This window comes from Rousettus aegyptiacus, unplaced genomic scaffold, assembly GCF_014176215.1.
Source record: "Rousettus aegyptiacus isolate mRouAeg1 unplaced genomic scaffold, mRouAeg1.p scaffold_m13_p_14, whole genome shotgun sequence".
NCBI classification, from domain to species: Eukaryota; Metazoa; Chordata; class Mammalia; order Chiroptera; family Pteropodidae; genus Rousettus; species Rousettus aegyptiacus.
Genome location: NW_023416289.1, coordinates 3,976,705 through 3,992,756, shown reverse-complemented (window position 1 = coordinate 3,992,756; position 16,052 = coordinate 3,976,705). Strand labels below are relative to the sequence as shown.

General features: G+C 46.3%; 1 long non-coding RNA gene and 1 pseudogene across 4 annotated transcripts in view; one reads left to right on the top strand and one right to left on the bottom strand.

The window, feature by feature from the left end:
• The window catches only part of LOC118611329, a 273,187-nt gene that overhangs the window by 245,882 nt on the left and 11,253 nt on the right, over positions 1 to 16,052 (bottom strand). The gene's annotated exons all lie outside the window — the stretch shown is intronic.
• On the top strand, positions 9,055 to 9,173 carry LOC118611590 (annotated as a pseudogene).

The window sequence follows — 16,052 nt, the reverse complement described above, 5'->3', positions numbered from 1 at the left end:
CCACACCCCCGCCTCCTGGTCACACCGGTCACTGTCTCTGGCATACGCCGGGGTCTTTCGCGGTCTCGGCGTCCGCCAAGGCTCAGCACCCCCGACCCTGCACCCTGCTCCTACCTCGCTGCCATTCTGTTCCCAACTCCCCAACCAGCCAACTCTGTGTCCCAAGACTGGAAATCCGATGATCTCGCGGGCGTCTGCGTTGTCACGCTCCAGCTGTGGCCGCTCTCCCAGAAGCGGAGCCCGGGCCGCGGCCTGTGGGCAGCGAGACGCGAGCAGAGCCACGTGGAGCCCGGCAGATGCCGAGGCTGCCCGCGGCGGAGGCCTCCGGTGTCATCCACGGCACGTCCCCCGAGACTCCCTGTTGCAAAGCTTCCAGGAGAGTGGCTGACAGGTGGTCCATGCAGCAACCTTGAGCGTGTCCTACACTAGACCAGCACTAGTCACTATGGTCACTATGTGTCCCCAGCCCCACCGCCAGGCTCAAGGGGACCCTCGGAAAAGGTTTTGCAGGTGCACGAAAGCCTCTCTGGGTGCCGCTCCCGATTCTTCCGACGGAACAAGGCGGCAGGGCTGGGCGGCTTCGACCCTGCCGGCCTAAGCTTTTAAGTCAGTGGAAAGGGGTAAAGCTGCTGTTACTTCGCTGAGTTCTTGCAAAAGCACACGATTTCCTTGTGGGAAGAAAAAGGGAAATGGAAACGCTTAACGGCTGGTCCGCTTCGAAGATGTTTCCTAAACTTCGTGTTAGTCAACCGTCTTCTTCGAGCAACAGCAGCTCACCTGAGGCTGCCTTTGGCCATGATCCATTTTCAGAACGACGCCAAGGAGCTGGCCGGCCCCCGGAACCCGGAGGTGCGGCGGTTAAATGCCCCTGGCTCCCCGGGCAGCTCGGCCTGGACCGCGGAGCCGGATGCCGGACGCCCCGGCTGGAAGCCCGGCTGCGGGATCTGGGGTGGGTCGGGCCACTCGCGAGGACTTGATGCCCCAGCCGCTGATGTGGGGCTGGTGACAGTACTGCCCACCTCGCGGACCTGTTGTGAGGATGAACTGCGGTGCTGCGTGCGAGTTAAAACGGCGCCTCGCCCTGCAGTAAGGGCTGTAGCGCCATTAGCTTTTATGACTATAATTTTCAGTTCCTGTTTCACTTTTAACCAAAGCGTTCCAGCTGAATAGGTATGTGTGATCTTCGCCTTTTCCTTTCGCGAACTTCGTCTGATCATTTCTGGGGAGCCCCTGTGAGATTCCTGTGCAGTTTAGACAGACAAGAAGAGACAGAAGCCAAGTCTCCCTCAGCCTGATGAATCCCAATGCAGACTTGATCAAGCTCCTCATTCATGAAAATCTAACAAAAATATAGTTATTATGACTAATAATGAGATATGAACAGGATCTTTGAAAAATGGTATAAATAAAATTATGAGGATTAATAAAAAACATTTAAAGTGCAAATCCTACATGTTTCATAATGTCTCATTAACTTACAATAGTCCATTTCGATCAAGATTTTGTTGTCTGACTCATGCTGAAGGAATCTTAGCTTGAGTCATTGTCATTTCAAAAAAAAAAAAGACTATTTGGTTTTTCTTGACTCCTTATATTATTCATATAATATTTCTATAAACATTTGCATAGAGAAAGACTTTTGAAAGCTTACTCAATGATAATAGCAAATAAAATTTCAGAACCGTCACTAACATTTAAGCCGCAGATAATGCTGCATAATTTGCAGGATGGGTGTAATTGCCTGGGAAGAAAATGCCAGAAACAATAGCCAGTCACCCTTTCGGCAAAACGCTGAATCACCAGTGTGCGCAAGGCAGAGGATGATGTCACGTGAACACAGATGCTGAAATCTCAGAGTCCAAGAGCAAACGAAGAGCGTTGGACCGTCCACGCGAAGACATTTTAGGAGCACCTCGTCGACGTGCTCCTTCTATGTGTTGACCCGAGAGGAGTTGTAATAAAAATTATGCCCAAATGCATGTACGAAAGCTCTTTCGACTCTTTTACTTTCAAAATTCTAATGATAAGAAAACACTGCATTAGATTGACTTGATGACTTTTTTTTCCCTGTTAGCAGTGTGTGAACCAATCCCCGTACCTGCACAGCATCCTCGATTTGACAGAATTACGGGAGTTCGATCTCATGAACGCTCACATGATCCGACCCCACTGTATCATTCTCGCAAGCGCAGTTATGTTTTGCTCCCATTGGCCACCCTCCCCCACCCCACCCCCTGTTTCCTTTTCTCCCTCATACATGTCATATCAAAGTATAATGTGACACATGTCACAGTCAAGACGTAGCGAGGCTTCATGGTTAGCGCATTCACTGTTACAAGTATCATTTCTGGTGCTATCCAACAGGGGAAGTGCATCTTCCTGACCATTTTAAAACAGGACGCATGCCACTACGGGAAAGCTTTGTCTATGACCGAACACCTGACTTCCTCCACGAACCTGAGATCTGTAAAATAAAACGTCGTGACCATACTCAAACACATTTCCATTTGCTGACAGGCTCTGGTGAGCCCAACGCAAATGGGAGGACAGTTCAGGTAAACAAACGCTTGGCGTCGTCCAATGACGTGTAAACAAGATCGGAATCAATGGGTGAGCGCGTGACTTCCTACTGCTGGGTGTGCATTCCACGCCTCCATCCCGATGGGACTCATCAGCCAACGTCCTTACATCTCCGGCTGTTTCTAGAAAACTCGTGCCAGGATCAATGTTGAAAAAAGCGACGATCACGCTTCTCACAAACCCGTCTTCTCGTTCACGGCCGATCATTCCGTGACGTCATAATTATCACACGGCTCTAGCGTAAATACGCAGTTATCTCCATCCCTCCGTCCAGATGGTCGGTTACACGATAATTACAGCGTGTTTGTACTTACTGGGTTTAATTACCAGATAATCAGGAAGAACATGCAAATTGCTAGGTTGTTGGGACACAGTACGCTGACCCGACGAAAACCTGAGCAGCGCGTGGGGGCAAACAGGCTCTTACCACGGGGCAGGCACTGGAACTCCCGACGACGAGAAGGCTCAGGCCCGTTCGGGTCAGTATGACGCTCGCCGCGCTTGGATTAAGGACAGATCACAAGGAAATGTACTGGGAGAGACGTTCGTGCTGTCGCGCCCACCACGGGGACGTGACGGGGGCTGAATAAAGCGCCAGCTCTTGGCTCTGGAGCCCTGCCCTGCGCCGCCCGCGTGCACGCATTCCACGGTCACGCGCGCACGCCTGTCCTCGGCCCACGCGCGTCCCCGCCCCAGGGCTGGCAGACGGGGACCGCGAAGCATCAGCTAAGCAAGCCCCGCACAGAGACACGGCGTGGCGGCAGACGGGAGCCGGCGTGCGGCCCCGCGTGCGTTTGCCACCAGGGTCCCCGCTAGGCATTGTTTCTCCTTCGGTCCCACCAAGGGCGAGCTGCCCACACCGACACCTCCTGGCGTTTGTGATCGGATCGCTGTCGCGATCACTTTCGCGATGGTCTCGCACCGCTTCCTGCTTTCCCTTTCCTGACTTCCTCTTGGAAACGTACGTCGTTCTGAAGAAGTCGACTGCGTCCCCGCTTTCGGCAGCGAGACCTGCGACCTCTGCATCATCGGCACCTCCCTTCCGCCTGCCTCAGCGCCCGGAATAGGGTTGGACGTACGCTTCACGCCACGTGAGCCGATCTTAGAACAGATTCTTTCCCAGAAGCGGGAGAAGAAAGGTGCGCTCTCCTCCCTCCCGACGTGAAGGATCAAGCCCAAAGCCGTGAAAGCCACCGAAAGCCATCTCGCACTCATAAGGGAGAGACTGGACTTTAGTGACATCACCGAGTCACAAGGTCAAGCTTTACCCGAAACCTATACTATCTTCTAAAATAGAAGCCTCTATTTCCCAGTTATATAAATGAATAAACGCCCTCTATTTATTGCTTATGCTGCCTGAGGCTGGGGTTTCCAATTCTTACAACTAGAAGCGCCATCACTTACAAAGTTGCCACAGTTGTTGCGTCTGGCTTGCTGTAGAAAATCCCTTATAGGTTTCATCCTGGAATATTCTGCTCCACCTGTCAATGGGCAGCTTTCATGTTCTAATACATCGTTTTTTGTTTTTTGGGTTTTTTTTGCCCAGTTTTATTAAGATACAATTGACATGTAACATTTTGTTAGTTTTAGGTGTACTTGATGACTTGATATATGTATATCTTTCAAAATAATTACACAATAGTTAACATCTGTCTCTTCATATGCTACAATTTTTTTCTCGTGATGAGAACTTTTAAGATCTACTCTCTTAGCAACTTATAAATATACAATGCAGTATCATTAACTGCGGCCACCTTGCTGTCTGTGCGATTGCCTCAGAGCCAAGGCCTGAAGCAGCCACATCGGGCTGGACGGTCATGCATCCCACACATGCTCTTTGCAAATCGGGGTCCCAGACGTCAAGCTACAGATGCATATGGCCCTTGCCCTCACCCATCGTGGGTCTCTCAAGGGAGCCAGACAATTAAACGAGCAGTTGCAACGAAACACGAAAGCTGCCGGCCTAGAGGGGGCACGAGGAGTCGTGGGAGGACACGAGCGAAGAAAGCAGCCGCGCTCGGGTTCGGGGGCAACTTCCTACAGGAAGCGACGTTTACGCCAGAGCCCGAGGGATGAGACGCCCAAGTCCAGGGACGAGCAGGAGGAGACACGCTTCCAGCCGTGGCAAAGAGCCTTTGTCAGGAGACGGAAGGGGGTGTGTGCGTTTCTAGGAACAGCGGGGAGCCTGGTGGAGTTGGGGCGGGAGGGGCAGGAGGGTGAGCACGATGGGAACTGCGGCTGCGGTCCCCGGGAGGCCGGACTTCCCAGGGTCTTATTGGCTGGGCAGAGAGTTGACTTGTTATCCTCAGGGAGGTTTCTAACAGGCAGAGTATCACGAACAGGTTTGCTTTTGAGTGAGCCACACTCCGCGCCGAACGCTATTCCTGCGCTACTTTCCAAAGGTCTTTGGGGGCATAAAGGGAAAGGGCACAGAATCGGCAAAACCCCGAACGTGTGCGCCTGTAAAACTCGCATGCAAAGGAAGGAAAGAACAGCCCGTGGGGGCCGGACGCACCTGCTCACCAACCAGCAGGCACCTTTCACGGCGGTTGGATGTGCAAGACGCCTTGCAATACTTTCTATAGATCTTTTTAACTCTGTTTTTCCTCAAAGTTGGGGGCCTTGTCCTCAGTATGTGATCTGGTTTCAAAACTAGCATTTCCCAGACTCTACTCATAATGGAGTTCCCAAGCCTACCCAACCAACGCCTTGCTCTATCTTGATCAGGGACAATCATCGCTCATGTGGCCGCATCATAATTTCTTTTCGTCGTATTATAAAGCTTAAAAAGGACATTAATCCGGGACACTTTTGCATTCAAAAAAAGAAACCTTTACCTTGAATCTGATGACCAATAACTCAAACTCAGCCAGGGTCTTATGAACCAAGATGTATGACATAACAGATGAGAAATGGGTTTGTTTTCTTTTTTTAGGTGACTAATCATCATCACCATCATCCTCAGAGGAAGAGATTACTAATAAGAATGTTGATCAGCAGCAGCATTGACCATAACGGCTCCCACTCATTTTTACAAATGTGCCAACTCCAAAGTTAGGCACCATAAATAAATTTTCTCATTCAGTCCTCACAATAACCTTGTGAGACAGATGATATTATTATTCCTATTTATAGATGAGAAAACTGAGGCCCAGAGAGGTGAACAGAAGCTAGTACCTCTGGGGTGGGGGGTTGAACTCAGGCCACTGACTCTCAGGCCACGATGCACTTGACCCAAGGGAAACCCATTCCTTACGAATTATCAGGAAGTCAGCCCCGGGTCCCCCTGGTCCATTAGGTTCTACTCTGCCTAGCGGAGGGTACAGATCCATCTGCTTCCCCAAGTGTTTCTCGCTCCGAACCCCTCGGTCAGAGCCACAGAACTGAGCCAAGGGAGACGCGATCACCTGGGCCAAGTTGTCGTTAAACTGTGTGCGTGTTTGGGGGGGCATAATGATTATTTTCAGTCTCAGTTCCTGCTTATTAGGTTTGGGTTTTGCACGATTAATTAGGAACCTAAATTAATGGGAAGGGAAACACGTGTCCAGCTGGTCCTCCCAGATGTTCCTGGAAACAAACTCTCCAATTTGCACAGCGTGACAGTGTAAACACGACTTGGGGAAGTCGCTCCGAGCTGGTCCGGGACCCAGCACTCCTGGCTGTGAGAAACAGGTCTTTGCCTGGAGTCTGTACTCTCCCAGGCCTGAGACAATGTCTCTGATGGGTGAGGCGGCCACAGTTATACTTCCTCACCTGAACCCCTGGGAAGAAGCCAGTATAAATGCAGAGCACGAGCTGGAAACAGAAGGAGATGAGGAAAGAAAACCATTCCTGACAAAGCGGATGAGGGAAAAGAATTCTTCAAAAGGGATGCGCACTCACAGGCGCCCATCGGTAGTCCAGTGGTCCAGGCTTCCTTCTCATCATCCTGCCCCTGGGCATTTCTTTGTCTTTATGATGAAAACAGAGTGATCCATCTGTTCCAGGTCCATCTTGCTTAGGGACATCTTGGTGACTGAATGAACAGAAGTCAGGATCCATCAGAATCATTCGGTATGTCTCTCTATGAGGGCGGAAAAGGCCATGAGGGACCCTCCCTCCTGGGACCCTCACTTGCAGGAAACACAGGAAAATATACCAATAATAAAGTGGACAATTTCTAGAAATTCCAAAAAAGGCCCTGGATCTTCACATTGTCTCTCTCTCAGCGTGCCGGCGTGCTCGGCGCTGGTGCTGGGCCCCGGGGTCCTGCAGGGAATGAGGTAGCCGCGATTCTCCACCCTTGAGAAATTTATGAAGCAGTTCTTGCTGTACCAGCCTCAAAGCGGACCGAGGATTCTGACACAGCCAAGAAGCTCCCTTGGGTCTGCACATAGAATGATTATCATGCGGCCTCAAAAGTCTTTTGGAAATGCAAATTCAAATCACGATAGGATGCCCCTACATACCTATTAGAACAATCTGCCTAAAAGTAAATTCCTTTTACCTTTTAAAAGCAATGACATTCTGACACATGCCTGCAACACAGATGGAACTCGAGGACATTACACTAAGTGAAATAAGCCAGACACAAAAGGACAAGTATTAGATGACTCCACTTACAGGCGGTACCTAGAGCGGTCGAATTCACAGAGACAGAGACTAGAAGAGTGGTTACCAGGGGAACAGGGAATCGGTGTTTAATAGGCTGCTTCAGGATGGGATGAGGAAAGGTTCCGGAGGTGAACAGAGGTGACAGTTGCTTGACACTGAGCACGTACGTCGTGCCACTGAATTGATGGGTATGTTACCCCAATTAAAGAACAGGAAGATCTCTTGGTTCTTACTGGACACAAGTTTCCTAGATGAGCTGGCAAGGGGAGATCAGACGCTATAAACCGATCTCCCCACTTGTGCCCTGCTGCAAGCTCCTCATTCAGACTGGACCGTGATTGGTCCACGCAGCAGTCACTCATAACCTGTTCCCAGCATCGCTCTGGGCGTGGGGGTTGTGAAGGGAACCAGACAGAGATGGTTCCCGCCCAGAGTCAGAGTCTCGCGTTCTAGCAGAGACGTCAGGCAACGAGCAAGCAAGGTGCAAATCCCGCGCCCGGGAGGCTCTGTCCTGGCCCTGGTTTATTTTTGCCCTCAACAGTCATCACAGTCTAACATGCACGTGTTACTGATTCACCCGTATGCCTGTAACTCCCCATCAGCATGTAAGCTCTATTTTATTGATTTCATTGGTATAACCCTGAATCGAGATAGAGTAATGCCTGGCGCACAGTAATCACAAATATATGTGTAAAATGAATCATTTATGCCCTCTTTCTTTTCTTAGAGCAATATTTTGTTTTTGGTGTACACATCTTTCACCTCCACGGTTAATTTTATTTATTTTATTTTTTTGGTGATATTGTGAATGAAATCATTTTCTTAATTTCCTTTTCAGATTTTTCATCGTGGGTGTATAGAAATAAAACTGGTATTTGGTGTGTGCGTTGAGTTTGTATCCTATGAGTTCGTTGGATTTATTTATTAGTTCTGACGGGATTTTTGTTGTGTTCGTTTGTTTTCTACATGTAAGATCAGGGTATCTATGAACAGAGATCATTTTACTTCTTCGCTTCCAATTTGGATGGTGTTTATTTATTTTTCTTGCCTAACTACTCTGGCTAGAACATCAGACACTGTGTGAAGCAGAAGTGGCAAAAGAAGCCATCCCGATCTTGTCCCGAATTTAGCGAAAAAGCTGTCAGTCTGTCACCACCGAGCATGATGCCCATTGTTGGCTTTTCATGTGGCCTTCATCATGTTGAGGTGGTTTCCTTATACTCCTAGTGTGTTGAGTGTTTTTATCACAAAACGGGGTTGAATTTTATCACGTGCTTTTTCTACATTAATTAAGATGACCACGAGTTTTTTCCCACCTTCATTCTGTTAATGGGGTGTATCACATTGATTAACATATCAATGATGATCATGTGTTGGACCACCCTTCCATTTCAGGACTAAATCCCGCTTGGTTATGGTGTATAATACTTTTATTATCCTGCTGAATTCTGTTAGTATTTTTTGATTTTTGCATCAATATTCATGAGGGATGTTAATCTATAATTTTCTTTTCTTGCCGAGTTTTTACCTGGCTTTAGTGTCAGGCTAATGCTAGTCTCACGGAATGAATTAGGAAGTCGTCCCTCCCCCTGAAGTTCTTGGAAGCATTTGAGAATGATTGGCATTACTTCCTCGTTTAGTGTTTAGTAGAATTCACCAGTGAAATCGTTCGGTCTAGGGCTTTCCCTTGTTGGGAGGTTTCTGATCACTGATTCATTCTCCTCTGTTATACTTCTATTCGGGTTTTCTATATCTTCATAATTCAGTCTTGGTGGGTTGTATGTTTCTAGAAATTCATCCATTTAATCTAGGTTATCCAATTTGTTGGCATACAAATTATTTGCACGCTCTTATAATCCTTTTTATTTCTGTAAAATCATTAATAACAGCCACGCCACCCTGAACAAGCCCGATCCTATCTGATCTCGGAAGCTAAGCAGGGTCGGGCCTGGTTAGTACCTAGATGGGAGACCACCTAGGAAGACCGGGTGCTGTAGGCATAAAAAAATTTAAAAACAAGGGATTGTAAGATGACAAGGTCCTTGCAATCTGTGAGGTCAACCAAGGGTTGCCTCGCCTAAAAAAAAAAAAAAATCAGTAGTAATTTGTCTTTTTTTTATTTCTGATGTCAGCTATTTCAGTCTTCTCTCTTTTTTTCTTAGTCAACCTAGGAATAAGTTTGTGGATTTTGTTGATTTTGTTTTCAAAGAACCACATTTTGGTTTAATCGATTTTCTCTATTTTCTCTTTTAGTAGTATAGCCACCTCAGCTCACGTTTGTTACTATTTGCGTATCCTTTTTCATCTTTTCATCTTACCTTCTTTTTGTCTTTAGATCTAACACGGGTCTGTTGTAAATGGCACAGAGTTGGACCGTGTTTTCGCATCCAGGAAGACCATGCAGAACGGCTGCCTGAGCTGATTTGTACTTGGTTCTCAACAAACCGTCTGTTAACATGAATCATTAGCACCAACTAAAGAGCAAAAAAGAGCAACAGGGATAAAGTGTGTGAAGAACTGGTTTGTCCCATGAACCACTGGAGTATTCTTTAGAACACTTTTATCGAGGTATGATTGACCTACTATGAACGGTGTAGACTTTGGTTCATCTTGACACACGCATATGCTTGTGAAACCATCGCCACGATCAGGGTAATGAACATATTCCCTACATCCTGCTCCTCTGAAATCCCTGCTACCCTTTTCCTACCTCTCACCATCGCCAGACAATCACTGATCTGCTCTTTCTCACAACAGATTCCCTTGCATTTTCTAGATTGTCATATCAATGGAATCAGACAGTACATATTCTTTGTCTTCTTTCACTCCGAATAATTATTTTGAGATTCACCTTTGTTATAGCCTATGTCAACAATCATTCCTTTTTCTTGCTGAGTAGTACTCCATTGTATGAAGATGTCATAATTTTTTATCTATTTATCTGTTGATGGGCATTTGGGTTCTATCTAGTTTGGGACTTTAATAAAGCTGGAATGAACAGTCGTGTACAAGTTTTTGTGTGGACATAAGTTTTTATTTCTATTGGGTAAATAGGTAAGAGTGAACTGGCGAGGCCATGTGATGGGTATATGTTTACTTCTTTAAGAAACTACCAAATTGTTTTCCCAAGTACTAATATCATATTATATTCCCGCTAACAGTGAGTGGGAGTTTTAATGCCCTACATTCAGTTTTTTTCATTTTAACCATTCTAATAGGTGTGTAGTAACATAGCACTGTAATTTTAATTTGCATTTCCTAAATGACTCATGATTACAGCATCTTTTTATGTGTTCATTTGACTTTCACATAATCTTCTTTGTTTAAGTGTCTGTTCAAATCTTTAGCCCATGTTTTTATTAAGTTTTTTGTCTTTGTTTTACTATTGTGTTTTAAGGGTGTGTGTGCATGTGTGTGTTCTGATACAAGTTCTTTATGAGCCATATAAGTTCCAAATATTTTCTCCCACTGTGTGGCTTATCTTTTAATTCTCTTCACAAAGTCTTTTTAAGAACAGAAGTTTTAAATTTTGATGAAATCCAGTATGTTATTTAATGGGTTGTGTTTTGGTAGTTATATTTAGGAGATCTTTGACTAAGCTAAGATCAAAGATTTTCTTTTTTGGGGACATTTTATAGTTTTACACTTTACTTACTTCTAGGCCCACAATTTGAGTTAACATTTTATATGTTGTATAATGTGGATCTGAACTCATTTTTTCACATATGGCTGTTCGATTGTTGAACCACCATTTGTTAAAAAGGCTATTTTTTCTCCACTGAATTGTCTTTGCACCTTTGTCAAAAATCAGTTGTCCGTGTAGGTGTGGGTCTGCATCTGAGCTCTCTATTCTGTTTCATTCATCTACGTGTCTATATTTACACGAAAACCACACTCTCCTGACTACTGTGGCTGTTTATGAAGTCTTGAAATCAAGTCGTATCGGCCCTCCATTTCGTTCTTTTACCAAGTCGTTTCGGCTTTCCCAGGAATATTAAAATCAGCTTGTCAACTTCTACGAAACAAAAGCCTCGTGAAGTTTTGATTAAGACTGCATTACATTTATACCTACAGATCTACAGATCGACTTGAAAAGAACACGGAGACTTTGGACCGATGAACGCGGAATGTCTTTCTACTCATTTGAAACTTTTTAATTTCTTTCAGCAACGCTGTGTAATGTTCTGAGGTCAGGTCTTCAGGCAAATTTAACCCTGCAGTAACGTAAGTGTGGAGTTGGCTTGTTCTAATTTCTAACACGTGGTTAAAGGAGAGAGAGGAGACAAGAGTCGGGACGAGGAGACCGATTGGCTACTGTCACGTAGTGATGATGGGCGTGAGCCAGGATGGCGATGACAGCGGTGATGCGAAATTCAGTGAGGTTGCACCAGACGGAATTGTCCTTTCCTGTGGGTCAGAGAAGCTGTAATATTGGCAACCGCATAGGGTTCAACCTAATATTTTGGAGCTAAGTCAGGACTCCTCGGGATTTGCCGGGTGATTAGATGCAGAGAAATAACGAAAGGAAAGAAAGCATCAAGGACGGCGTTTGGGTGCTGTGCTCAAGCAAGTGGCAAAGGCCATGTCTCTAAACTGCAAATCTGCGGGAGGCGGGAAGCGGGCAGCCTCTCCCCTACCCGCCTTTCTCTTTATTCCCAATTCTTTCCCTTTCTCTCCATCATGCTTAGCTTTCCAGGGGACACAATTATCACAAGGCTACATGTTTACTTTTAAACGTGCATTTTTCCCACCCGGCTCCTGGGCTGACGTTTTAATGGCTTTTGCTGGCTTCGCGTTCCGTGGGCAGGGCTTCCAGGAAGAACGCGAGTTCTGTGCACGGTCTGAGGCTGGCGCGCACCCCCTCACCCGGAACGCCATAGCAACGCGCCCTTAACTTTTTTATTTCTCCGAGCCCAGTCCTCACCCAGAAGGGTTCTGGGCCGCATTTTCAAGCAATTTGGTGCCGACCGTCGCGAGGCTCCTTGCATTTATGGAGAGAAGGCTAGGAACGCATGCTTGAGTTTATACTCGAATTACTATCCTAAATGACTCCGTGGAGGGTTGCTTTTAGGGGTCACTGGGAGCCGGAGTGGAATGTTTTTCCTTCTTCACTTTATCCCAGGCCTTGGGGCACGAGGACCATAAATGCAGGTAATGTATTTTATAGCCAGACTCTGTAGGTTCGTTTTTCCACCTCGCTCCCTACCCCCAGTGATAACTGGGAAAGTCTACAGAGTTTGTAGAAACAACCCTGTTTCTACAGAAGAAAAGGGATTTACGTGGCCGAGCAACACGGCACGGTGCACTTGAGGAGTGTGACGCGGCCCGGCTCGGCTAGGCATATGCGATTGCCCTCACGCCCGATGGAGAGGTACAAACTGAAAAGAGCTGTTCGTTAGGTAGTGAGCTCCCCATCACCGGAGGTATTCAAGAAGTGCCCACGCAACTGATTAACAGAAGTGTTAAACTGGAGATTTGTGTACCTGACAGGGAGGAGAACTATAAACACTTAAGCGTCCTTGTGACACAGACTTTTTGGGAAACTAAGATATTTTTCCATTGTTTCAACAGATATTTATTGAGCACTTACTATGGAGCCGAGAAGTGCACCCTGGAGATACAGCAGAGAATGAGATGGACAAGGGCCCTGCCCTTATGAAACCTTTGGTCTAGCGAGAGTGACAAAATGATAAATATTGTACAACGAGGGGATGAAGTAGCTGTGGCTCCCAGGTACGGGGCCAGGGTCCTAGGTGTCATGCTTCAGGCATTACCTCAACGATGCTTCCTGTGTCTCGACGCTGGGAGGCCAAACTGCACTTTACAAATTATGAAACACAGGTCCAGAAAGTGTGCATAAATTGTCCGCACTTGCACAGCTGTTACCTGCTGAAGCTCACACGGCAGCCCAGACCCCTCCGTCCCAAGGGTCTACACACTTTACTAAACCTCTGGTTAGAATTCTTACAAGATCAAGTTAGTGCCAGGGTCCTGAAGGCCCAGGTCCCCACGCCCCCTACCCCCCTTCTCACCTCGAGAAAGGTAAACAGTACCGGTCCGCTCACTCCCTCTTCTCCCACTAAACATACTAGTCCTCAGAGGTTTGCAAATAAAAACCATCTCTCTGCCTTACGCAATTAAGTATGCCGGCTCCAAAAAAAAAAAAAAAAAAAAAAATTATAATAACACGTTTTACTTAAACCTTGAAGCTTGATACTTGCCAGAACCCCCACTGTCATTTGGAGAGTGAGAGGGCTTGTAGAAGCCCTACTGTGTGCTGGGCCCTGGAAGGGGCTGAGGGTCGAATGGCTAACAGTGCACAAATAAAAGATGTGCCACTCGCCCTTGAGAAACTTTAAAATCTCGTTGCAAAGACAAAAGGAGGTTGGCAGGAGGAAGGGCGCAGGGGACAAGGGGAGAGGCTGGGATGCTGGCATCGCAACAGCTTTCTGAATCCTGGGTCTCACCGTGTCTTTGGACAAGTCCCTCTGCCTCCCTGAGTCTCGAACCCTTCATCGGTAACAGTGCTGCCCAAAAGAACTCTCCGCGACGACGGAAATGTCTGTGTCCGCAGTGTTCAACACGGTGCGCGTTAGCCACACGTGGCTTTTGAGCTTACGAAATGTTGTTGGCGCGACTGACGGCCGAATTCTTAACCGGATGTAATTTTTAATTATTTTAACTTTAAATAGCCACGCAAGGCTAACGGTCGCCACACTGGGCAGCAGAGACCGAGACTTAGGAGGCTTCGTCCATCTCAAAAAAATATCTCGAGAGAGAACCTCAGGAATGTGTGTTTTGCTTCTGGAGCTGTCTTAAAAGGAGAAATAATGATGAAACCCTTGGAGTCTGGAGATGGGGGCCACACCCCAGCTTCACTGCAGCTCATCGTAAAGCCCTGGGCAGAACCCCTAAGGCTCCCAGTGCCTCTGTTCACCTGTCTGTAAAATGGGGATAACAATAAAACTTAGTTCACAGGGTCGTCGTGATGGCTGAATGAGACACTAGAGGGAACTTTTTCAGAACGGCGCCTGACTCTTGGTAAATGCTCAACAAATGTAGCTTTAAAATATATATATATTATTAACTATTATTATTATCATTATTATTATTATTAATGGAACTTAGCATTACTCAGCCTTCTAGAATCACACCTTGCTGCCTTAACAATTCACCATTATTGGGGAGACATCAGAAACCTCTAAAAGCCATCTTCCTTTATTCACTTAAAAAAATTTTGTTATGGAAAATTCCAAATACACACAAAGTCAGGGAGTGGCGTGAGAAGCCCACCTTGTCTACCATCGCTCATCATGAGTTATTAACAGCACGCGGCCAATCTCCTTACACCTCAGACCTACCCATCTCCTCACCCGCCTCAAATAACTACAAGATACATCATTTCACCTATAAAGATCTCAAAATGTATTTTTTAATGTAGTAACTTTTTAAGAAAAGATCTCTTTAAAAAATACATAATCACAACACCATGATCAGACATCCAAAATTTTTAAATTCCTGTGTTTTTATTGAGATGTAATTGACGGATAGCACAGCTCACGCTTCAAGTTAACTAAACTGATTGTGTAATCATTTCACAATGTATGGAAATCAAGGCATCACACCAAACGCCTTAAGATCCGTCTTCCTGATCTCAGTTGCTGAAGGGAAAGGAGAAAGAATAGTCTCCAAAGTGTAAGGACACCCTCTCTACGCAAAGAATGTTTGACATTTTAACAAATATCGAGTCTCCTCCTTTCCAACACCTGAGAAGACATGAGAAGGGCATAATATCTTTATGGCATCGGCGCCCTGGAGAAGTTTACCAAAGGGATTAAGATTTTTGTTGAGTTTTTAGATTAAGTGGTAAGTGCAGTTCAACAAGATAATGATTAAGATATGACAGTCAAATATTTTTATCTGGAAGGTTTTTTTAAGGTTGTTAACAAAATTCAGATGGGCCTGACAACACAGAATTTCCTTCTTTTTCTTTCTTTACTTATTTCCAATACATTTAAGAAGGGGAAAAAAAAAAAAAAGTCCTTCCAGTATGGAAGACTTTTCTTAAACTGCTTTGGACTTAATGTAATGTAATGGTTACTATGGGACTTCTGTGCATAGGTGACTCGCTGTGGCATGTCGCTGGCGGCACCAACTCGGTATGTGACCATGGCTGAGTGTCCTCTTCTTTGGACTTCGGTTTCCCCATGAATTCAACAGGGATTTGGATGGGGGTGGCGGTGGGGGAGGGGGGCGGGGGGGTGATTCTTCACAGGCCTTTTCGGCTCTGAGAGTCTAAAGTTCAATGATACCTTTTCTTTTCGAAGAGACAATATGGCAGGGGTCATAAAGGATCCCTCATTAAACAACGTCTCCAGTCTCTGGGCCCAGACACATACCGATCGGGAGTCAAACACTCAGACGCCTGCGGAAGCCCAGCAGGTCACGGGAATGAGTGACCTGGCCGCTCAGGGGCTGATGCGCTGAGAAGCCCAGGTCCCGGACAGAGGAGTCTGCTGCTGCCTCTCCGGGTGCGTGAGCGCGTGGGAATGCGGGCGTTTGTTGACGGATCCCCAACTTTTCCGTGAAGCGCCAGAAATTGTTAACGCCAGAAATTTTAAGTAGACCGTTCCAATTTTAAATGTTGAGTTAAGGAGAGAAAAAAAACAAAAACAAAACAAAACAAAAAAACACCTCTAAGGGACAAACTAAGACTATGCATGGCGTGAAGCTTCCTTACCTACACCCCTCCAACGCCAGGTGCAGATGGTTGAACCAAAAGGTCCTGAGTCCGGAATTTTTTCCAGGAAGGATCTTGCAATGTGATTTTTAAAAGAAATCCAGATATCATGCCAGTTCTTTTAATCTGACTCTTTCTG